Source organism: Uranotaenia lowii, chromosome 1 (assembly GCF_029784155.1).
Source record: "Uranotaenia lowii strain MFRU-FL chromosome 1, ASM2978415v1, whole genome shotgun sequence".
Classification (NCBI taxonomy): Eukaryota; Metazoa; Arthropoda; class Insecta; order Diptera; family Culicidae; genus Uranotaenia; species Uranotaenia lowii.
The window spans coordinates 187366719-187392193 of record NC_073691.1 but is presented as its reverse complement, the minus strand read 5'-3'; the positions used below and the strand labels follow the sequence as shown (position 1 = coordinate 187392193).

At 38.9% G+C, this 25475-nt stretch overlaps 1 pseudogene; it reads left to right on the top strand.

The window, feature by feature from the left end:
• The first annotated feature begins 5269 nt into the window (after positions 1–5269).
• The window catches only part of LOC129738223 (ATP-binding cassette sub-family C member 4-like), a 45674-nt pseudogene continuing 25468 nt past the window's right edge, over positions 5270–25475 (top strand).

Here is a 25475-nt window from a genome sequence, read left to right as displayed (position 1 = left end):
AACTTCTCTGAAATGTAAAATTTAATTCTTAAATAATATTTTAAGAATTCAAATACGACATTTTAAATAACTCAAGAATCTGAAATCTGCACATTTAATCAATTTTATCGTGAAATACGGTTCAGTGAATTACTAAAATCTGTCGTATTTTTTGCCGTTCTTTATGTGATAAAAAAAATCACTATTTTTTTTTCGTGCTCTACTAAGGGAAGAAGCAAATTGGCAATATCGTTGGGAATATAGATCGGCCCTTTAAAAATCAATACAAGCGCATTTCAATCCCAAAGATCTCGAAAGAATCAATAAAGTGAAGTCATTGTACCAACGAATTGCCAACTACGTGTTCCGGGTGTCCAAACATAGGCCGTTTGATTACTTCTTCAGTCGCACAGGGGATTAGTCTCCAAACACCTCAGACTCATTCGAAGGCTCTCGATTTTCAACTCTTAATATACTACGGCGGCAATTCAAACCACGGCGATTTTTCTACTTCCGTTACGACTCTTTATCAACATCCGTCTCATAAAAAGGTTTTTGTCACCTTCCAGGAAAACTTTTCCCACCGCCCTTCTTCAGGGGTTTTTCTTCAAACCCAATGCCCAGACAATGCAAAAAAGACGCGTGAGTAGTTTAAGCATTTTTTGGTGGTCGTATTCGACCATCCCTAAGTTAGCCATTGCGCTTTAAGGACGCCCTCTCAATCTTAAATAGGTCAAGAAGCGTCGCTTACACTGAGGAAATCATGATCTTCAAAGGATATGGAGTAATGAAATAGATTTTTTTTTTTTGGGAATTTAAACCAATTGGTTTATTCATCCCCATTGGCGGTATCGTTTCACGTATTTCTGTACTATTTGTTTTTTTGTTTTTTTGTTATTTTTTTGTTTTTATTTTGGTTTTATTTTGGTTTTTTTTTCTTTTTTTTTTATTCTTTTATTCACTTTTTCAGAAAGGTCCCTTACATAGCTACACTCTACACTAGCGATTGCTGTTGTGCGCTGGCGACATTCGGTGGCCCAAGGTCGTCGACCGAAAAGTGTCCGGAAAAACTGAGAGGGATCGTTGCACATCTTTTCCCGCAGCATGGCCCGACGCAGTGGTCACTTACCCCGTACGACGCGGGTGCCCACGACATCGAGCCAGTAGCGAACGAAGAACTTGTGGCTATCGCTAAGAAACTAGCGGTGAATAAGGCCCCTGGTCCGGATGGAATCCCAAATGCAGTGCTGAAGGTGGCGGTACAGACCATTCCGGATACCTTCAGAGTGGTGCTACAAAAGTGTCTCGACGAGGGATCTTTTCCCAATTCGTGGAAAACGGCGAAGTTGGAGCTACTACCGAAACCTGGGAAACCCCCAGGGCATCCATCATCATATAGACCCATTTGTCTGCTGGACACCCTTGGTAAGCTACTGGAGAGGATAATATTGAACAGACTTATTTTCTACACAGAAGGCGGAAGTGGACTGTCGGACAGACAGTTCGGTTTTCGGAAAGGGAGATCTACGGTGGACGCCATCCGTATGGTGACAGAGTACGCGAAGCACGCATATAAAAAGAAGCGGACAGGTGTTCGTCACTGCGCCATTGTGACGATCGACGTTAAGAATGCCTTCAACAATGCCAGCTGGGAAGCGATTGCCAAAGCGCTTCACAGGATGCTTGTTCCCAATACTCTCTACAGGATAATAGGAAGCTTCTTCGAAAATCGAATCCTGACGTACGAAACCGAAACTGGGTTACGATCTACTGCCCTGACAGCGGGTGTTCCACAGGGTTCCATACTCGGACCTGTGCTTTGGAATGCCTTGTATAATGAGGTGTTAACGCTGAAACTACCAGCAGGCGTGCAGATAGTCGGATTTGCTGACGATATCGTGCTCATGATTACCGGCGAAACAATCGAGGAGGTAGAAGACCTTGCAACGGTGTCCGTAGAAAGGGTTGGCATCTGGATGGAGGGAGTTAAGCTTCAGATAGCTCACCATAAAACTGAAGTTCTGCTCGTGACCAATAAAAGAGTTGTGCCGCACATGGAGATTACTGTTGGAGGGCACACGACATCTTCGAAACAGCAGCTGAAATACCGTAGAGTAATGGTCGACCATCGCTTAAGTTTTGGTGCGCATGTCAAATACTGTTGTGAAAGTGCATCGAAAGTCATAGATTCATTGGCCTGGATTATGCCGAACTGCCATGGTCCAAAGAGTAGCAAGAGACGTCTCTTTGCGAGCGTAGCACTGTCGAAACTACGATACGGAGGAGCGGCCTGGAGCTCCGCGTTAGAGGTAGAGCGCAACAGATCCAAATTACGGAGCACACATCGGTTGATAGCCATGCGAGTTTCCTGTGCGTACAGGACCATATCAGCAGATGCAGCTTTTGTCATCGCGGGCATGATTCCCATCGACATAACTCTGGCGGAGGATATGGAATGTTACAAAGCAAGAGCTGTTAGAGGAGTGCATAAAATTCAACAAGCAGCGTCAATGCTCAAGTGGCAGGAGCAATGGGACGCGTCGGACAACGCAAGATGGACGCATAGGCTAATCCCGAGACTTTCAGACTGGGTAAATCAGAAGTATGAAGAGGTCAACTTCTACCTGACGCAGTTCCTTTCGGGTCATGGGTGCTTTAAGCAATACCTTCATCGGTTTAAGCTTATCAGCTCGCCTTATTGCTCGGAATGCGTAGAGATGGAGGAATCGGCAGAACATGCTATCTTTGTCTGCCCCAGGTTCAATTCAAGGCGTCAACAACTTCAAAATTTGAACGCTGAAAACATAGTGAGTGAAATGTGTCGCGACGAGCAGTGGTGGCGTGCTATAGTCGACGAAATCTCGCAAATCATGCGCGATCTGATAAGAATCAGGAAAGATGATAAACGGAGAGAGCGAGATAGACAACCAAATTTGACAAGCTAATGGAAGGTCTTGCGCCTCGTATGACTCTTCAATTCAAAAGCAACGCGATCTTAGAGCGCGGTATAACCCTAATCTGGACTCATACGTGTGGTGGGACTTAAGAGGTCTCACGTGCTCAGCTACGATCTTCCCTGCAGCAAAAGGAAGCGGAGATACTATTCGGGGTGGTCGTGTCGGGATTCTAGCTTGGTAGTTTCTCAATCGGCCATGCCTTGGTGGTTAGAAATCCTGCGGAAGTGGTTGCTGCGACGGGCGCGAGTTACTTTGAAAGCGTTAACTAACCAGCACACGTTTCGAGGTCCCCGGGATAGTGGATACTGTGACGGGCGTGAGTTATTATGAAAGCGTTACCTAACCGGCACACGTTTCGGGGTCTTCCGTACCAATCTGAAGTTGGCGATAGAGGAAAAGGAGAAGGAAAAAAAAGATAAAGCAGAACGATGATCAAGGAGAAATTGAGGAAAAATTGAGAAAGAGGAAAAGGGTGAGATGTATAAGTGCATGAGCACAGCCTACCCCTTGATGTAGTATCATAGGGTGAAACCAAGGGGCACATCTGGTTTGAAGTCAAATTTCCATCTTGTAAAAAAAAACTAGCGATTGCTACGCGAAATGCTAATCGTGGGTTTCAACACCTCCCCTCAATTTGCAAATTGGGAATGTTGAAAAGCATCGTCGACTGTCAAGCTTTCCGCAACATCAAAACTTCTTCCAGCCGTCGGAAATCAGCAGACGCATGATAACCACAGAAAAGCTGTATATCGCAAGATGAACTCTTTTAGCGAACTACTCCTTCCAATCTTAATCTGATATGAATCATCCGCACAGGATGAAAATTCCAGAAAAAGGAAAGAAAAAAAAAACGGTAGAAGTCGTTGTCCAGAGTTGCTGGTGACGTGAAGCTGGCTACAGACCGTAGCCTAAACAACTTTCCTCAAAGTGCCAGAGGAAGGTTGCCCCTCCCAGCAGTTGAATAAGAGCTCACGCATGCTGACCACAGCGTCTACGAGGATGACTCTCTCGGTGATCAGCTGCATCCAATCACCGTTCCTGGCTAAACCACCAGCTCGAACGTTCGATCTCTGCACTGACCAAACCTGGTTTCGTACCTCTCTCGGACCCTACCTTCCCGGCTTCGATTTCCAGCGACACCTTCTGGTGGAGCTGAACCATCTCATGGACTCTAATCTAGCGATCTTTAGCGTTGGCTCGTATCTGCGCTGGCTGGTCCCTCTGCGAAGGTTGGCTCCCCTGGTTGGCAGATTCTCAGTCTTTGCTCTCCGGAGAAATCCTCATACAAGCAAGTGGACACAAATCTAATAAATAAAATTGTCGTGTAACGGTGTTCGTATGACTTCTCCTTCAAAATGGCCCAACCGAATCTCAAGAAATCATTTTTTGAATATTCTTGGGGCATGACAATGCCATTTTTTATCTTTATTTTTCAATTTCTTGATCATGCTCAAAATTTCGAACTTCTCTTAATTAAAGTGTCTCCACTTTCCAGGAAAAATATAAAAAAAAGTAGTGACAATAACTTTTCCGATTTTTGGCCACCTTACCTACCACAGTGCATAGCTTCACTCTACATTAGCGATTGCTAGTTCCACCAGCAATCGTCAATACGTAAATTGCCAATCGTGGGTTTCAGCAAACCCATTTGGAATATCGTTGAGTTGAGAAGCTGAATACTTTAAGATCTACAAGCCCGCCATGAACACATAACAATACCTTAATCCGAAAAAACCTTCGAAGAATACATGTTAATTCAACGAATGATGACTTGATCTAAGGCAGTCAGTAGAATGACGGTCGCCATTGATCAAAAGTCGCGATTACGAATCTACAGACAGACGAACGACGCCGCCGCCGCCGACGTCTATCGTCGCGGAGTGACGTATCGCTTGTTTCTCACATTCGCCTATGCCAGTAGCTAGTAGCCCGTAAGCAAGAAATCACAAATTAATGTATTTAGGTACGAGCACCCGTTGTAGTTCTGAAAGGGAACAGCAGTCCCTAAATCAGCTGTTGGTTTCGTATTTATTACGATTATTACTTATTTGTCACCCCGACTGCCCTGCCACCATGAGGGTGAGAACTTTTCGGCACATTTAAATCTCCCACTGTTCATGTTTAGTCCGAAAGAGCAAGCTCGTTTCTCGGAGGGTTTTTTTTTGGTTGCTACTTCTCTGTTTGGTGAGTGGTGATGATCAGTCAGCCCCTGGCTCCTAGCTAGCGGCAAGAGGCGCCAGTTAGTGGCTTGTGTTTGGATGCATTTTTTTAGGGGCATGTAAGATGGTTTCTGGGTGAGAGGGAGAGCGCTAAGACATTAGCTAGCGGCCGCTATTTACACAAAGCGGTGGTTAGTTGCGATTAATAATCGAAGGCGATTCCGCGTGTTTTCCGCGAGTACGAGGTACGGGGATAAGTGTTTGTCCGCGTGGCGACAGGAATCTGCGCGTAATCTCAATCAACAAACCCTCAAACACCGAAAGTGTCTCGTTATCATTTACGGTTTATCTCGAGTCAGTTGCTGCATCGGGGCGTTTTAAGGGAACCTTAAATCTATTGGCTCGTCAGAGCTGGACAGGATTGTTATCAACTTATTACAGCCAGACGGAACCAGTGAGACTATTTAATCATAAGATAGTAACCAGTGTCAGTCTCAGAAGATTGAAAAGTGCATCGTTCCCTCTCTACCAAAAAAAAAAAACACACAAAAGTTGTTGTTCCAAAACACAAACTTTCAAGATTAATTGACTAAATTGATAGCAGCACGAGTGATGAAACGCTTTCCAATTAAGATCAATAGAACTGCTATACAAAGTTAATTGTCGTGCCGTTTGTCGTTTGATTTCGAAAGTTTTTACGAGTGTTGAAATATTTCCAAATTTGAATAACCAAACTGCAAGTTCGGCACTAGTTCGCGGAAACATTTGTTCGTGTCCAGAAAATAAGTGATCGAGGGATGTCGTTTGTGATCTAACGACTTTAAAAAAAAAAACGCCAGTTTTGCCGGCTTATCAATTGTTTGAACCGTGTGAAGGTTAGAGAGCCGGTGATAGTGAGGTGTGTGCTTGTGCAGTACATTATCAATACAAATGACGTAATTTTTTTTTGCGCCAGTATGTCTGGGAAGTTATAGTGAAAACCAAAATATTACAAAAAGAGTACTTCAAAAATAAGAAACAAAATGCACGTGCAACGTCGTTTCGGAGGTCAATGAACGTGCCTTGCGTTGAGTCTCGTAGAATGACGAGCAAAAGATTTGCGAGCGATGTGGGTGTTTGGCAACGTTAGAACAATATGGTTACGCTACTTAACTATAAGCGTCGAACTGCTGCTAGCGTTTATTTCATTCACAACGGAAAGGTGAAGCCGATCGATTCGATTGGTACATCGACACGATTGTTGTGGTTATAAGCAACTTTCACTTATCATGACGGCGCTAGTGCAGACTAAATTAAAATTACCTTTATGAATTTTCAACTGATGCACAGAAATTTAACATAATCTCAATCGTCTTGACAAATCGTCTTCATGCCGACAGCTGAAATTGTCGAAGCTATCTAACTCTAACGAACTAGAAACCAAACTCAACCAAACCGTCCCTTGATCCGAACCACTTGGAGTTTGGGTTGTTTGCAATTTCATATATCAAGTAGCGTGAAGTCAAGTGGATAAATTAGTCGATCAACATTGTAATGTGACAACCAATAAATTATCTAACACGTTACCACGCAGATACTGGACATTTGTCAATCTCAAGAGGGTAATTAGATGTAGACCACGCTGTGAAGTGATTGACGAGTATCGATGAATTTAAGGAATTTAGTTAACGATGTCTAGTTTAATCAAAACAACTTGCCGCAAGTCCAACTGACTTATTAAGCTAAGAAATGTTGGCAAGATTACAACTTTCTTCTATCTCACTTAAAAAAAACAGCGAACCGTCTGAATTGGAGAATATAAGAGCTAATTCAAAGCAAATGTTCACATGTGAAAAATTGTTGGGCTCTTAAGTACCTATGCACAATTTTAGAAGATTGCAACTTCTCATTCAAGGCCGAATAAAGCCTTCGGGGGCCGGAGCAATTTTTATAGAGGGGCTACAATTTTATTCTTTTCCTTATTGATATATTATTAGCAATTTTATAAAACAGTATTTTTTGATGAAAATACAAGTAATAGTTCTACTACACAATGCTTTCTGATAGGTGAATAACAAATGAAATAAATTTCATTTAAAAACCCATGTAAAGCCGAAAGTAAGAACTGTTTTCGAACAAAATGCTACATTTTTATTTGTGAATTTTTAAACGAATGGATGAAAATTGATAAAATTTTCAGTGATACTACCTAGTAATATAATGCTGACATGTGCAAAATTTTGTGGCGATCTGTCAAGTAGTTTTTGAGATAGCGTCTAGGGGAAAGGTTTCCAAAATGGGCCTATCGGGTTAAATGACCCTACGGCTGTTTGATGAAATGGCTGACTAGACAGCTTATCTGACCAATGCATTTTGAGGGTAATACGCTTAGAACATAAGGCAAGAAAGAATTTTATGAATTTACTAACTCAAAAAAATTTAAAAAATCATACAAAGTTTTGATACATTTTGATGAAATATTTCGACTTTTAAAAATTATACGTTAAAAAGGTTAAAACAAAAACTAGGATGGTTTTTGTTTCTCACTCAAATGAACTTAAGAAATAAAACATATTTCAGCTTTTGTGGAGGTTTAATAATGATTATATAGTGGAATAATAGAGTGTTTTTGTATGCCCCCATCATGTTTGTAAAATGCTTCTATCCTAAAATAACAGGTTAAACATGATAAATAAATGATTTTTATCATTGAACCTTTAAATCTAAGCTCTGAATAACATCTTAAAAGAGAATTGAAGATCTAAAATCAGATTTGATAAAGTTTTTCTCATGGATGAACTGCCTCCATTGTATGGCAACCCTTACTTTTGTTTTATTCCATAAAATTGTAATATACATAGATTTTTATAAAATTCCAACTTTGTCGTACGGAAATTATTACTTTCTAGCAGTTTCAATGAAATTATACGGAAATATTGCCCAAAAACAGAAATTTTGTACAAAACATAAATAGGCGCATTTAGCCCGCACGGTTTGAGGTTCGGCATTTTAGACAACACTTATAATAAAATCGTTTTCTTGGAAACAGAAGAAAATTTTAACATAAAAATTACTCCAATGTATATAAAACTGATGCCTGCACACGTGTATATAGTTTTTGTACACATATTCGATGTGATATTTGATTAAATCAGTGTTCTACTTAAAAGGCGCATATAGCCCGCTCCTCCCCTAATGAATAAATTCATTGAACAAAATATTTGGGCAGGGTCGTAAAAAATCTAGGAAAGCCCCATTGATAGATCCCAAAACAGCTGGAAATCAACTATGCGATCAAAATTCATGAGGTGAATCGTTCTGGAAGTCCTGAAGGATCTAACAGTGAGTTAAAATTTGAATAAAAGTAAGAATGATTAATTTCACAAAGTTATAGGAATTGAGGGGTTTAACGAAGCGCAATCCGAATCTTTCAATTGGGGAAGTGGTGAAGCAGGTCAATTTTGCTGTCCGATTCGCCCAAAAAACAAAAAAAAACTGGCCAATCATCGCGTCTTAATGATAAGAAAGTTGTCCATCGATAGAATAAACAAAATACGGTGGTTAAATCGTGCGCGAAATGGTAGACCCGTTAGCGGGGTGAAACTTTGAAAAATTTCGTGTAGGAAATCGATACAAACTTTCTAGCGGATACCTGGCGAATCTCCTGTCAGTAATTTTTTTTTATTGAAAAATCACGCCCAAATGTCCCAGAGAAAAATGATAGCAAATGTTTGAAAAAAAAACTATATGCAGTTCTAAATTTGGCTGACGATCTGTGGAAGATGCAAATCGATGATACATAACGATTGGCAAACTAAACAGCCAAATATATATAAAAAAAACCTACTAAAGTCGACCGTTTTCCTTCCATGGCACTTTCAAAGGTTTCTTAAAGGTCATACTCTGTTTTGGTTGGATCTGGATTCTAGCCATTAAGCGAAACTGTGATGGAGTGATAAAAAGTTAATAATGTTGTTTTCTTGCAGAAGATGGATAATCTGCTAAACTTGTCATAGATTCGGTAAAATAGAAAAAAATGAATTATTTTGAAAGTCAAACTCCAGGAAATGAAGAACGTCAACAAACACAGCCTTGATTAAAAAAAAGTAGTTCATAGTGTGCAATATAGATGGCACATAAGTTGCCCTAACATTTTAGTCTTTAAACTTATTCATTAGACGCTACCTCAAAAATTACTTGACAGATCGCCACAAAATTTTGCACATTTGAACCTTTTCTATTAATCTGCTCAAAAGTTTATCACAAATGAAAGTGTTGCATTTTTTTTTTTCAAATACAGTCCTTAGAGCGAACAAGTTTAACATTTTTATTTTCATGGACAAATTTAAAAAGTCAAATGAACATAGACAGTTAACCTTCATCTGCAAAATAAAAATATTGGCCTTTAGTCAAAAAATAATCAAATAAATATGAAACATCAGAAAAGTATGAAAAACGCAAATCGAAATGACAAAATCCCGAAGAAAACTTTGGAGATTTAAAATAAAACCACCAATCGCTTAAAGAACTCGTGAGATCTATGTGGAGCGCGTACTCATGTACAGTGATTCCACCACATTTTCTCAGTATTTTCAAACCCATAAAAATCTTTTATCGGTATGGAAATATAAAAATCGGAATTTCGGTATTTTAAATTAATTCGAAATTGGCTATTTAAGTGGTTCCAAAACCTATTTAGCGAATTCCTGTTATTAATGCCTCCTCATATGCATGATGTATAGATTTAAAATACTGAAATTTTCTGTATTGTTGACTCAATTTCTTTAAGAAGTTCTTCGAATTGTTTCATCCAGCATATCTACTGTTTTCTACTCACAATTGCCGATTCTTAGAAAATCTCGATCCAGGTTTACAAAGATTTCCAAAATCGTTAAAATTCTAATATTTTTGGTTAGGAAGTGTTTGTAAATTTCAAGTATTCAAAAGATTCTGTGCTGAAAGTTCACGAAAGACTACCGAAGCTTTCTGGTCAATATTGATATTGTTAATGTTCTTATTCAAATAATTTTACCTTCATGTAATCGACTTCCCCTTCAGTCCTTAAAGTTTTAACGTATAGTATTTATTTTCATCATACCTTATGAAATATTTTCTTTTTTTTGTCAAAAATTCTGAGAAAGCTTATAGACCATGAAGAGATTAGCTTACTTCCTAGGCCAATGTTTTTACACAAGGCTGCGAAATTCACATTTTCGAGGAGCAAAGAATTTAACAGCTCATTTGGCTTATTTGAGTAAGCTGATTCCAAATATGTAATAGTTTTGTTTCTATCAGTGTTGTTTTCGAGAAAACTTTTGAAAACTGTTGAATACTTATTTAATTTATTTGTGCACAAAGATTTTTAAAATAAAGTTCAAATTCTATGATCAACTTTCCTGAAGACCGCGACTAAGTTGGGCTTCTGATACAAGAGTTGGTTTTTATTTTTATTAAATTGTTTAATGAGTTAGAATTATAATATTAAATATTCAAAAATTTTCGTTAATGATATCAGGAATAGTTTTAAAATTTTTAAAACTTAAATTTTTTTTTAAAAGTGCTGTATCTCTGAAACTAGGCAAGATCAGAATCCTTGATTGAATGAAGAATAATAAAAATAAGTTTTTAGTTTTTATGTTTGTTTTTATTTATCGGTTATCAAAGATCGATTTTTCTCTAGATTGATCAATTTTTAAATTTCCACATGCCAACCAAAACAAGAGGAATTAGGCAAATTCTGAAAAATGATTTGAATTCAGAATGCCTAAATCTTAAAAAAAAGTTTTTGAAAAATAAGTTATTATGTTTTGGATTATTCTATCGAAGACAACAGTTTTCAATTTTTTTTCTAAAAATGTTTCTCAATTTCTAAGGTCGTGGGTTCCTCTTCACGAATACAATTTCCAAAAGAAGAAAATAAAAAATTTCTTTTTTTAAGTATATTTGTTATTTGACACACAACGTTTACTCATCATATGAAATCATAGCAAGTTTTTAGATCAGAGACTCTCAAATCGACCAAGCGTGAGCGCAAATTTTAAGTTTCGTTACCTTCTCACTTTTCTAAAAACAGTTTGATACCATTGAGCTTGGCCAATTTTCAGGTGTGCTTTATAAGCTAACACCAATTATCATTTATTCGACATCTATTTAACAGAAAATCAAATATCTTCGGAAGTCTTGTTCAGACTTAAAAAAACAAGTTTTGAGTTCGGAGTCAAAATCTTAAAAATCGGTAGGAAATCCTTATGTTTTGCTCAAAATCGGTAATCGGTATATACCAACACTTGGTCAAAAATTATCTCAAAAATCGGTATGAGGCCTGTCCTGACTCAAATTGCTTCACGGGAAAATCGCTGTAGAAAAAAAAACCTATAGTTTGAAATGCATTGTTGACACTGGATTTTTTCAATTGTTGAATTTTTGAAAGCTGGAATAATGGCGTCACTCAAAGACCGACAATGCAAGTTTATTTTGACAAAAAATCGGATTTTTTTTTTTCATTTTTTCTCGATATGTTGCAAAACAACTTGAAATAATACAGTTAACGGCGAGTTTTGTAATCAAATGTTTTGGAGCTCTTAGTATTGAAATGAAGAATAAATAAATACAGTCAAAATAGATGTTTAGTTAGTTTTTATGAACACAAAATTTACAATTTCCATTTACGGTTTACAGTTTTGGCTCCAGCTGCAAAAATACTAGACGGATTTAAAAATAGAGTCATTTTGAAATCGTCTTACTAGGTGGTATATTTTTTTTTTTGGCTTTGTATAGTTTTAAAGGCGTCTAAAAAATTAGATAAATAAGCATTGTTCGATGAAAATCGAAGTTCTGAGCAAGGCCTGAAACTGCCGTAAAAATGTCCTGCTAAAGCTTTTCGTATCTGGATCTGCATTTGTGGGTCAGTCAAATGCCCAAATAAGCTATAGAGTAGATTTGGCACTCCAAAGAATTTAAAAATTGCCTAGACCTTAATTTCTTTAATATTGTGTCATATATCAGTGAAAAAGTGTGTATTTCTTGTTTGATGTTGCTTTAAAGATTCCTTTAAAAAAAATTCAAATGAACCTGATACAGAGATCATCCACCGGGGAAAAATAGAAAAAAAAGAGGAATTAGCAGATACAGTAAGTGACTACAGAACAGTGCTGCTGGATTGACAGAAAATATAGATACAGCTTGATGGTAAAAGATTAAAACAGATTTATGTATCAAAAATTAACAGCGTGTTGAGAGGACAGCTTCATGCGTGTTGGGAGGACCGCAAAAATATATAAATATCCAAAATCAAAGTAGTTTTGACGATGGTCAGTAGTTTTGTCCACACGAATGCCATAGTAGCTCGAAGCGTCTGGCCAACTGGTAAATTTTGGTTTTTGATATTAAAACTCGCCGAAAAAAGTCGATAAAATCCAAGGGCAAATAAATAAATAGCGTGTTGTAAGGACATCTGTGAAGAATAAGTCGAGTTGAGAGGACAGCATTATTTCGAGTTGGAGGACCGAAAAGTTAAAAACCGTGTTGAGAGGATAACTATAAAGAAAAGGCGAATTGAGAAGATGGCCCTATGCGTGCTAGGAGGACCGTACAAATAAATTAACAGCGTGTTGAGAGGCTAGCTGTAAAGTAAAAGGCGAGTTGTGAGGACAGCCTTATGTGCGTGAGAGGACCGAACCAATAAATGAACAGCGTGTTGAGAGGACAGCTGGGAAGAAAGGAGAGGGCAGCTGTGAAGAAAAAGGCGAGTTTAGAGGACAGCCTTATTGCGTGCTGGGAGGACCGCAAAAATGAGCAGCTGTCAACACGCTGACAGCTATGAAGATGAAGATGAGTTGAGAGAACCGCCTTATTGCGTGTTGTAAGGACCGCAAAGACGAATGAACGGCGTGTTGAGAGGACAGCTGTAAAGAATAAGGCGAGTTGGGAGAACAGCCTGTTGAGCCAAGAGGACCGAATAAATGAAAAGCGTGTTGAGAGGACAGCTGCGAAGAAAAAGGCGAGTTTAGAGGACAGCCTAATTGCGTGTTGGGAAGACTGCAAAAATAAACCACGTGTTGAGAGGACAGACTTACACGTGTCGAGAGGACTGTTCAAATAAATAAACAGCATGCTGAGAGGACAACTGTAGAGAAAAAGGCGAGTTGAGAGGACAGACCTATACGTGTTGGGAAGACCAAATAAATAAACAGCGTGTTGAGAGGACAGCTGTAAAAAAAACGCGAGCTAAGAAGACAGCCTAATTGCATGTTGGAAGGACCGCACAGATAAACAGCGTGTTGAGAAGACAGCTGTAAAGAATAAGGCGAGTTGAGAGGACAGCCTTATCGCGTGTCGAGAGGATCGAACCAATAAATGAACAGCGTGCTAAGAGGACAGCTGTGAAGAAAAAGGCGAGTTGAGTGGACAGCTTTATAGCGTGTTGGGAGGACCGCAAGCAAATGAACAGCGTGTTGAGAGAACAGCTGTAAAGAAAAAGGTGAGTTGAGAGGACTGCCTTATGCGTGACGGGAGGACCGCACAAATAAAAGAACAGTGTATTGGGAGGCCAGCTGTAAAGAATAAGGCGAATTTAGAGGACAGCCTTATTTCGTGTTGAGAAGACCGCTTAAATGAACAGTGTGCTAAAAGGCTAGCTGTTAAAAAAAAGGCGATTTGAGAGGGCAGCCTTATGCGTGGTGGGGAACCGCACAAATGAGGAGGACATCCTTATGTGCGTGGGAAAACCGAACCAATAAACGAACAGCGTATTGAGAGGACAGCTGTAAGATAAAAAGGTTAATTGCGAGGATAGCATTATAGCTTGTTGAGAGGAACGCAAAGTTAATCAGCATGTTAACAGAACAGATGTAGAGAAAAAGTCGAGTTGAGAGGACAGCTGTATGGAAAAATGCTAGATTAGAGGACAAGCTCATTGCGTGTTGGGAAGATCGCAAAGATAAATGAACAGCGTATTGAGAAGACAACCAAGCAAGTTGGGGAGTCCGCAAAAAAAAAAAACTACAAAATTTTTGGAATCATCTCTCCTTTTTGTTGTTCTTCGCGTGAAAACGACCATAACAACAACAAAAATTTATAAGTAGGTAGTATAGGATTTAGGTACTCCTCAAGCGGCTTGGCCAGTTTAGTATTAAAGAAATAATGTAAAGAGCAAACTCATGAATAAATATACCTTCAGAATAAAAAAAAATCAAATTCTGTTCTACTGATTTTTTTTTCAATAATTTTTGGATTCAGCGACCAATTTACATTAGAAATATGAAAAGGTGAATGAAGGTCACTTTTTTTTTAAATTTTGTTTACCCCTAAAATCACTAATCAATTTGAACTTAAAAATGTGTGTTTAAAAATGTAATTAGCATAATATTTCTGTTATCCTACTTTAATTGAAAACATTGAATTTGAACCATTATTTTGTATTTAGGTTTTATTCAAGTTCTAAGTTCAAAGTTCTAATCGATTCTGAAATTGTACATTTTTTCCATTTTTTTTAAATTGATTTCGTAGGGCAAATTCAGGTGCAACCATCATGTTTTGAAAAAGTTTTCCATTTGTTGACAATCCACATAAAATTGCCTGAAACGGACCAACAATTATGAACCCAACGAAATACTCCAAAGATCCCAGCATCCACCAGATGCGCCGGGAGGAAAATCCGGTCATCAAGGCGGGCTCAATCTCACGCTACACCTTCTGGTGGCTGAAACCCCTGTTCCGGACCGGTCTCGAGCGTCCGATCGAAGAGTCCGACATCTACGAGACCCTATCGGGGCACCAGAGCGAGCAGCTGAGCTATCAGTTCGAAGACCGGTGGCGATTGGAGCTAAAGAAGGACCGCCCTAGCTTTCTGAGGGTGATCCTCGGAATTTATGGAAGTACAATCCTACTCAATGGGTTGATCTACACATCGGTGGATTCGTTTGCCAGGTAAATTTGAGTTTCTATCTGAACAAATTTGTTATAATGAAATATTGTTTTCTCTATAGAATATTCCAGCCGCTCTGCCTCGGTGGGTTGGTGTCTTACTTTGCTCCAGGTCAAACGACGATCAGCCGAGAGGAGGCGTTCTACTACGCCACTGGAATTGTTCTTTGTTCCTTGATTCCGGTGGCCATTTTCCATCATTTTATTCTGTATATTTTCCAAATCGGGATGAAAATTCGAGTAGCATGTTGTTCGCTGTTATATAAGAAGGTAAGTCGGATGGGAATCTTTTACAGGATTGAAAGCAATGAATCCATTACATCACACAACATGACAGAAATCCGATGCTAGGGGAAACAAAAATCTGCCAGAAACGTCATTCTACAGGGATAACTTTCGTTTAAATAATTTCCGATTGATAAATTATTCCCTAGAAATGCCCAATTGGGTGGAATTTAATGTCCCATTTTGTAGCGAGTGTGTGTTTGTGATTGGCTGAATTATTCACTCGATGGCCTCTGTGTGAGTCGAATGCAAAAAAAGAGAACCCAAAAGTTGACAATTCGCACCGGAACATGTTCACGGGAGATGCACACGTACGTTCAGTTTTCACCGGAGCCGGTAGCTCTGTACCTATAGATAGTGCTTACGTAGTTTTGGTTTGTTCTTTGGGGAATTTAATCCGTTTTCGAGAATGAACGGTGTGGTTCCGAAATGTCCCACCCAGCGGCCATCCCGGTGAGCTAACTCGAGAATGGGGCGGACATTAGAAAGGAACGCCTCGGATCTCTTTTGAATAAGTAACTAGCTGGCGCCTTTCGGTGCTTCTCTGCTGATACTGTCAACCGAAAGTCACACTCTCTGGCAAATGCCGGCTCGGATCCGTCGGGAAATGCTACGAAAATAGTTTGGGCCAACTGGGCTGGAATTTCCGGCTTTTTTTGTTAATAGGATCCTTGGAGCAATAAAATAGCTGCCATAAATTAAACTTTGATCAGCGCGGCAGGTCGGTAGCTGGTTGTCGAAAATCAGATTTTGCGGATTCAAAATCACAGAGAAAATGTTTGTTGAGTGATACCCAAATTAAAAATATCCGAAAAAACATTCGGTATCTTATCGGTTGTATACATTTAGGCGTCTTTCTCGAAACAATCAATTAACATCACACAGAATTCCACAAGAACGTTCTAGTACGGACATTAGGACACGTTTCCCATCAGATCAGCTCGATGCAAATCACTTTCAACAGACATTAGAATTCGAGTTGTGAGAATGAAGTCTTCATCGTCAGTCAACAGACGATTAGAATTGAGAATTAAGCAGCGTTTGATAGACCACATCATGACACACAATAAGAGGTAGATGTTCTCGTTTAATAGTCATAATTGCGATAAAATCATGAATGACGTAGCATCCACATATAACATCCACCCACAACAGCGACCGATCTGTTAGCCTTTTTGAAATGCAAGCTCACGTCCATCATTTTCCTTCCCTTTGCACATTGCGGCACCGGGGGATTTCGTCCTCGGCACAGGCCCTGCGCATCACCAAGGCGGCCGGAACGGACGGCCTCATCGGGCAGGTGATTAATTTGATGTCAAACGATGTGGCGAAGTTTGATACCGCAACCAGCTTCCTGCACGACATCTGGAAGGGTCCAATCGAAATGGCCGTGCTGGGCTATTTCATCTACCGGGAAATCGGACTGCCCGGCTTGATTGGCATCGTGTTCCTGCTGAGCTTCATCCCGCTGCAAGGTAAGTTTGATTGATGGTTGAATTATTGTCCTTTCGATTTGAAAGTTTTTCAAACTTTCTCAAAGTTCTTTCTCATGTTCAAAACCATTATTTATAATGAACTATTTAGAAGTTTAGATGATACAAATTCGAAACAACAGATTCCGGTTATGATCTATCCACGGTATCATTTCAAAGAAATTTGCATATAAATCAATCGGATGTACCTATTCGTCTTATCAAGCCGAGGCATATTGGAAGCAAAAACTAAATAGCAGCGGGTACAATTTTTCACAGGTTGGAAAACAAAATATTGTACTACGGTTTGTCCCAAATTTACGACCTGTCCATTTTTCCGACACAAAATGTTTTGGTTTCACGTTGCCAGTTAGAAACGTGCCGGGTGGAAAGCCATTGTTTGCGTGTGTAACATCGCCCCCATTTGTAGAATGATTCAGTTATGAATTATTGTCGCATTATTTGCTTTTCTAGAAATGATAAATTAAAACAGACTATACAGCCATTTTATTACCATCCAGAAGAAACGCATCCTATGCATCAAATAGCCAGCGTCATTTACTAAATCGGCATTCGAAAAAAATAGAGCTGCTTCAAATCATTTTACTCGACATTCAATTATAAAGATCTCCTGTACTTGGTCCTTCGAACTGGATAATATTTATTAGCACCATCAATAGCTTGATCTATAGCCTCAGATTAGCATCGAATCCCATAAGTAGGTGACAGCTGAGATGTGGTTTTCTCTTATATAAACGAAAATGTTCAATCAGTTGCCAGCTGGCCAGGCATATACACGGATGCCTGTAAGAAAACTAGCCCACTCGATGTTCTTCCAGAATATACCTACATCCTCACACGCAATACATTCACACCATAACAATTCATACGAAGCCATGGGGTCCGGATATAGAGAACGCTGCATTGGAGATTTATCGAACTCAACAATCTAAGAATGCATGTGAGCACAAACTTGGGCAGAAATTGCGGTGAATCCGTGCACTTAAGGTGGATAAATAACACAAAAAACGGCGCCGGCCACGTCCTAGTAGTCAAAAGATAGTTTGAAATTGAGATAAAGGAATGGCAGAATAAAAATTTCCCGTTTTAGGACCGAGGTATTGTCCCTAAGGCCTATCATTTCTTAATAAAACTTTTCAATATTGATTTTTTTAAATATTTGTTCGAAAGTTTTTGATTGCTACAGTAAACAAGTCATTTTTTTTTTAATAGCAAGTCTAATCTTCTGGACTAAGTGAATTTCTCAATACCTATAAAATTATTCACTAAATCGTTCAATGATCTCTAAATAAACATTTATACAACTGATTTTTTTTTTCTAAAATTTGTTTCTGTTGATTACAGTTAGCAAAAAATAAATAAAAAAAAGCAAATATGTACAATAGACTGGTCAGAATCTGGCCAAAAAGCGAGGTTATATGATTTGACGAAAAAGGATGTGAAAAATTCGAAGTTTGTATGGAAATTAATATAGAAAGGGACTGTTTTGTTCAAAAAATCATACAGCCTCACTGTTGCACTAAACTAAAATTCTCCAAGCTGCAACTTTTTGCAAAAGATTTTATAAGCAACTTTTCCGAACCTCTAAGATGCGTCAATCAAAAGTTAGGACGATTTCAAAGTTGAATAATTTAATTTGATTGTTTTTCGCATCTTTTCAAATGGCAGTTCTCCACTGAATTTTGGATAGGAGCCATTATCTGTAGGAAGCCAGCTGACGTGATTTCCCATATGCAGAGGAGTTTTCGTATCGTTGATTTTCGATTTTCGTGAAAGTTGATACAATGGGTTTTTTTGGGGCCGGAAAATGATTTGGTTGATCGTGATTAACTGAGATAAAACATGAGACGACAAAAATAAGGCTTGAGACGTAAGATTGAGTTACGAGAGATTTGAAACGCTAAAACTTAGTTACGGACTCCACAAGCAACTTCGCACTAAGTGTAACCTGTACGCGACGCTCATTAGACCGGTTGTCCTCTACGGGCACGAGACATGGATATTGCTCGAGTAGAACCTGCGCACACTCGGAATATTCGAGCGACGAGTGTGAAGAACCATCTATAGTGGCGTGCTGGGGAACGGAGTGTGGAGGCGGATTATGTACAGACAACTCGCAAATTTAGATTTCGACTTGTGATTGCATCGGATCAAGTTATCTATTTCTACTCGTTAAGTCCTTTTCCTTGTATCCAAAATGTAGAGATTTCATGCCACTTCAATTTATTTTACGGCTCATTCCAAACCAGAAGTCCCTGTCGAAAATCCCTAAGTTCAGAAATTCTCATTTAAAAAATGTTAAAATATTTTATCTCTGATACCGTGTTTATAACGAAGCATCGCGCAAAAAATAGTGTACTTCTTTAATGTAAAGCAAGCAGTTGCTCATATTTCACAGAAGGGAGTGCAAAGTCACAGTGTAACGTGTTAATAAAGCAAAACATTTTCTTTGTAAGACTTATATCAAAAGCACATTAATTTGAAATTTAAACGACTGTAAATATTCACATAATTCTAACCTTAATAGTTTAACCAAAATAAATAAGCGTCAATTAATTTTTTTAAGGCGAAAACATTTCGACTTTCATATTTAAAGCGCCATCCTTGGCGATCAATCTTAAAAACCATAAACACGCTGTTGAAGGCGTTAGACCAACCAACACACTTCCAACTTCAAACATGTGGCTTGAGACGCCGTATTTCGTAGACCACACACTTTTTTTGTATCAGCTGAATGACCCCTGTGTAGCCGATGATTGACTTTGCTACACACACTATCACCCATAGCTCTATCGGCCGATGGATCTTCCCGCGTAGATGCCATCTCTCTCTCCTTGAGCTCTTGTCTATTCATACAAGTGGATGTGTCATCAGTCAGCTAGCGACATTCATTGCGGCAGGACACGGGTCGCCCGTTCAGCCAGTAGAATACGAAGCCAAGTTTGCACAATGGCGAATCCCGCCAGGAGAATTTTTTAAGTCAGGCTGAACGGGGGGCTGATTTTTTTATTTTGTGTGTTTATGAGCGAGTTGTGAAACATAGTGTGTGTGATTTGGTGCCCCGGTTGGAGTGGTAAGTTTTGACTTTTAATAAAATTTGAAAGAAGCTGGAGATCTGATTGATGTGGCAGGAGCATTTTGTTTTATCAGATTGTTGAAATTAGACAGCTGGATGTCTGATTTTAAAAAGATTTTTTCTAACAAAAAGATCCACTGTTTGATTAACAGCTCGTTTGCTTGTAGTTTCAAATGGTGGGGAAAGAAACAGACATATTCTTCTTCGATTTCTTTTTTCCAGTCCATTATTGAAAACCGTTCGGTTCGTAGTCACAGTTTGATAATAGATTTCACACATACCGTAATTTTTTCTCACTAGCACTCATTCTTCTGGTCAGTGCCAGGTAGTATGCGAGTACCTTCGCATACGCATACATGCTAACTCGATTGAGAAACTGAACGAACATTACCACACGCCACCCTCTCGCTCTTCCACCGTTTTCTTTGCGTTCTCCGAGAAATGTGTTTGGCTGGCGAACATGACCATAAAATTCGCAGATTTAATCGTTTCCTCTCATTGCCGTAAGCTTCGCTAAATTCATCGCAAGCTAACGTTCTTATGCTCTTGATATTTTCATAGCAAATGTGGTGAAATCGTTCTGCCAGAATCGCAATACATATGTATTTGTTAATATAGAGATGCGCGATTTCAACATGTCTGTTTGAAATGTGTACAATGAAGGGAAGGTAAGAATAATTTAATCTTATATGCTTTGTTTGTTTTATTTTGAAGTACGAGAATTTCGAATAAGGTACATCGAGGCAATTGAAGATAATTGTTTTACTGATTACGAAGCTTATGTAGTTTTAAATGTAAATTACATTTTAAAGTTTGGACAGCTGAAAAACCTGATAGTAATGTGAATTTAAGATAAGTTTATGATCGTTTGATGAAATTTTTCGATTAAAAAAAATTTAAAATGACTTTAAAAATAAAAAAAAACCCTTTAATAGTGCTCTGCGATAGAATGGGTAATCAAAACCGAAATTTAGATGATTCATTGAGACAGAGCTGAGAACAGGATTTTTTTTGTCTGCGCAGAATCTTCCTTTAATAACTCTGTGAGCTTAATATCACTCTTCAAAGAAAGATTCGTACTTTCGTTGAACTTATCTTTTAATTTCTGGTTAGAGTCTGAGCTTTTAGGCTCGAATGTATCTTTTATTATTTGTCAGTATCACAAAAGGCTTAAGTTCCCGTTGCGATAAGAGTTCCAACTGAAGTTTTTTTGTTTGTAGAGTTCAGTTTATGTAGTATTCGAATTTCGTTGGATCGGGAGGACCAACATGAAGCGTGTTCTGAAGGTTCACTTTACGATTTTCGTTGGATCGGGAGGACCAACATGAAGAGTGTTCTGAAGGTTCACTTTACGAATCTCGTTGGTTCGGGAGGACCAACATGAGGAGTGTTCTCAAGGTTCACTTTACGAATTTCGTTGGATCGGGAGGACCAACATGAAGAGTGTTCTGAAGGTTCACTTTACGAATTTTCGTTGGATCGGGAGGACCAACATGAGGAGTGTTCTGAAGGTTCACTTTACGAATTTCGTTGGATCGGGAGGACCAACATGGAGAGTGTTCTGAAGGTTCACTTTACGATTTTCGTTGGATCGGGAGGACCAACATGAAGAGTGTTCTGAAGGTTCACTTTACGAATTTTCGTTGGATTGGGAGGACCAACATGAGGAGTGTTCTGAAGGTTCACTTAACGAATTTCGTTGGATCGGGAGGACCAACATAGAGAGTGTTCTGAAGGTCCACTTTACAATTTTCGTTGGATCGGGAGGACCAACATGAAGAGTGTTCTGAAGGTTCACTTTGCGATTTTCGTTGGATCGGGAGGACCAACATGAAGAGTGTTCTAAAGGTTCACTTTACGAATTTCGTTGGATCGGGAGGACCAACATGAAGAGTGTTCTGAAGGTTCACTTTACGAATTCTCGTTGGATCGGGAGGACCAACATGAGGAGTGTTCTGAAGGTTCACTTTACGAATTTCGTTGGATCGGGAGGACCAACATGGAGAGTGTTCTGAAGGTTCACTTTACGAATTTTCGTTGGATCGGGAGGACCAACATGAAGAGTGTTCTGAAGGTTCACTTTACGAATTTTCGTTGGATCGGGAGGACCAACATGGAGAGTGCTCTGAAGGTTCACTTTGCGATTTTCGTTGGATCGGGAGGACCAACATGAAGAGTGTTCTAAAGGTTCACTTTACGAATTTTCGTTGGGTCGGGAGGACCAACATGAGGAGTGTTCTGAAGGTTCACTTTACGAATTTCGTTGGATCGGGAGGACCAACATGAGGAGTGTTCTCAAGGTTCACTTTACGAATTTCGTTGGATCGGGAGGACCAACAAGAAGGTTTTCTACGAATTTACGTTAGCTCGAGATGGCAAACATGGTGAATTTTTTTATGGTATACCGTGTTTGAATAACCAGTCTTTCATGCAGTCATGCATTTCATGCAGAAAAACGGTAATTTAAGTATGAGGAAAGTTGGTTCCGAATCTCTAGTTTGTAGAATTTAGTACAAAAGATTGGTTTGAAAATTATCCTTTAATTAATCCTTTAATTTATGAATCTTTTATAAAGAAAGATAAAGAATACTTTGGGTGAGACTTCATTCTTCCGAGTAGCCGTATAATTAGTGATAGTATTGAAATTAAATTGAATCTTTACCATGATAGTGTGAAAAGGAAGATACAATGGAAATTCTTTAGTTTTTCATTAATGATGAAAAATGGGTTATGCATCCAGACGACATATGTAATAGTTTATGCGTTAAAGGAGTCTGATATTGAAAGCGGTTTGGTTAGATTCAGACACCCGTGGAACGTGGTCTAGAAGAATGGCTGAATCAAGAATGTAAGAAAATTCACGTCTGCCAAGAGACTTAAAAATACTACGATATTTGAATGTTATCAGAGAATCTAATCTGTCTCAATTCGAGACAGAAGGTCTTGAACTTAGCAAATATTGAAGCGGGAAGTCCAACAGAAAAAGTTGAGACGAAAGATTTTCAACATAGAAATGGATAGATAGGAGGTCCAACAAGAAGGAAATTGTGACGAGACGTTCAACAGAAATAATGATACTTACTTAAAGTCTGCTTCATTTAATATTGGAACAAATTCTTTTGCTCATTGTGGCGCTCCTAGTGGATGGATTTGGAAACTTTTTTCACCCACGTGTCGGGAAATTCATTACCTTTCTCCATGTATTTATGTCATAACACCAAACGATAGCATTTTGTAAACAACCGCCATGGAAGCCGAACGGAGAGATCAAATTGTGCACAGTTTTCTTGAAAATCCATTGTTGTCGGCATCGAAGCTAGCTAAACAGCTTAAAATGCCCAGAAATACCGTATGGCGTGTTATCGAGCAGTACAAGGAAACATTGACGACGGCTCGGAAGCCGCATTCGAAGCGTCGGAGTGGAACTGTCGACCGGAAACTGCGTGGGAAAGTCATCAAGGCCGTCAAGAGGAATCCCAATCTTTCAGACCGCGATTTGGCCTATAAGTTCCAGGCCGCTCACAGTACGGTGCGACGAATTCGTCTCCGGGAAGGAATAAGGTCATTCCGAGCCAGCAAACAGCCAAATCGGACGCTGAAGCAGAACAATGTGGCCAGAATCCGTGCTCGAAAGCTGTACGACCAAGTGCTGACCAAGTTCGACGGATGTAAAGTCTGCTTCATTTAATATTGGAACACAAACAATTGCGTGTAGTTCAGTCATTTATTAACGAATTCATAATTTGTTTTTCATACAAATGTAGCATTTTCTTTACTCTTTCATAAAAAAAAAATTAAAAAAATTATTTATGGCTGTTTCGAATAAATTCTCGTACTCGTACTCGTAAAAAAATTGTGCACAATTTGATCTCTCCGTTCGGCTTCCATGGCAGTTGTTTACAAAATGCTATCGTTTGGTGTTATGACATAAATACATGGTGAAAGGTAATGAATTTCCCGACACGTGGGTGAAAAAAGTTTCCAAATCCGTCCACTAGGAGCGCCACAATGAGCAAAAGAATTTGTTCCAATATTAAATGAAGCAGACTTTATATTAGTAAGTTGGAATGAGAAGTCCAAAGACGCTTAATATATTAGGCCGGAATTGACCGTAATATTCTGGAAGCAATTCGAGAGACTTGTGATTTCATAAATACGATCTACGTGATGAAACATGATTCAACAGAAATTGATCAATTATTGAAATCATGTAGAAGATGCTCAATTTGTTTAACTTGTCGTTAAACTACAAACAAGAAAAGGGAATTTGTCGATTCGAAAATCCGACTACCGAAACGGCACAACATAAAAATCAGTATATACTGTTTTGCTTTCTAGAGGAGATGAGAATTTTATGTTATATAGCACCTCGAGAAGAAAGGCCAATTAAAAAAGAGCGTTTAATAGAACTGTCATCAAACAATAACAACAACAATAGAACTGTCATCAACCAAAAAAAAAAATTTGTTTTTTTATGTTTGGTGTAAGGGGGAGATGTGTAGCCGATGATTGACTTTGCTACACACACTATCACCCATAGCTCTATCGGCCGATGGATCTTCCCGCGTAGATGCCATCTCTCTCTCCTTGAGCTCTTGTCTATTCATACAAGTGGATGTGTCATCAGTCAGCTAGCGACATTCATTGCGGCAGGACACGGGTCGCCCGTTCAGCCAGTAGAATACGAAGCCAAGTTTGCACAACCCCCTTCGGGACGCGTTTGTGAACCTTGATTTGGAAAGAAAAAGATTGGTTTCTAATCTCGGATTTGGAAGGGAAAGACAAAGGCTATTGATGCGAGAATTCGCGATACCAAGTTTTCAGACTATTCAGACTAGGGATCGTTTTTCTCACCATCCGGAAGAATCTGGAACGGGCCGGAATGTTCGAAAAAATCTCCCACCGGGCGTGGATGAATGGATCCCCCTCTCGTTAACGGATTGCAAACTATTAATTATGGCATTGGCCATCCGCAGCGCTCGTTGGGGGAACTTCTCTACCGGGTGATTTGGCTGCTTTTAGTATTTGCCCAAACTGCAATATTATAGTAAAAGGCAAATAAAACATTATAATGGGCTATAATTCATAAGTGTAACGTAAAAGAAATGGAATAAATATTCTGAAAACTGCACTTACGGTTAAAAAATAACCATTTTCTAATTGCTATGGTATCTTTCTTACGGTTAAAAAATAACCATATTTCAACTTCTCCCCGAAAAGTCATTTTATGAGTTCTTTATGCATTTCCTGGGAAAAGGTTAAAAATAGTTATTTTTGAATCGTAAATGGTTTAATAGTTTCTAGCGTGTACATCGTACAAAACACCTAACGTCTCCACCAGGAACACATCCAGTAAAGTTTGAGATAGAAGGGAAAGCTAAGCTAAACAGCAAAAAATTTCTAAAGGTATACGGAATCTAAAACACGAGAGATCTATTTTTTTACAAGTGTAATTCACGAAAGATATAAATTTCAACTCCTTTTGATGTAATTTTAGCCTTTTTCCAAAAAACGAATAGAAATAAATTGTTTTGCTATAATTTTACATTCTGTGATGTAAAAATCAAGCGGCCAATGAAATGTATATCACAAACAGTGTAAAATTATATATGTTTGTTTAAAA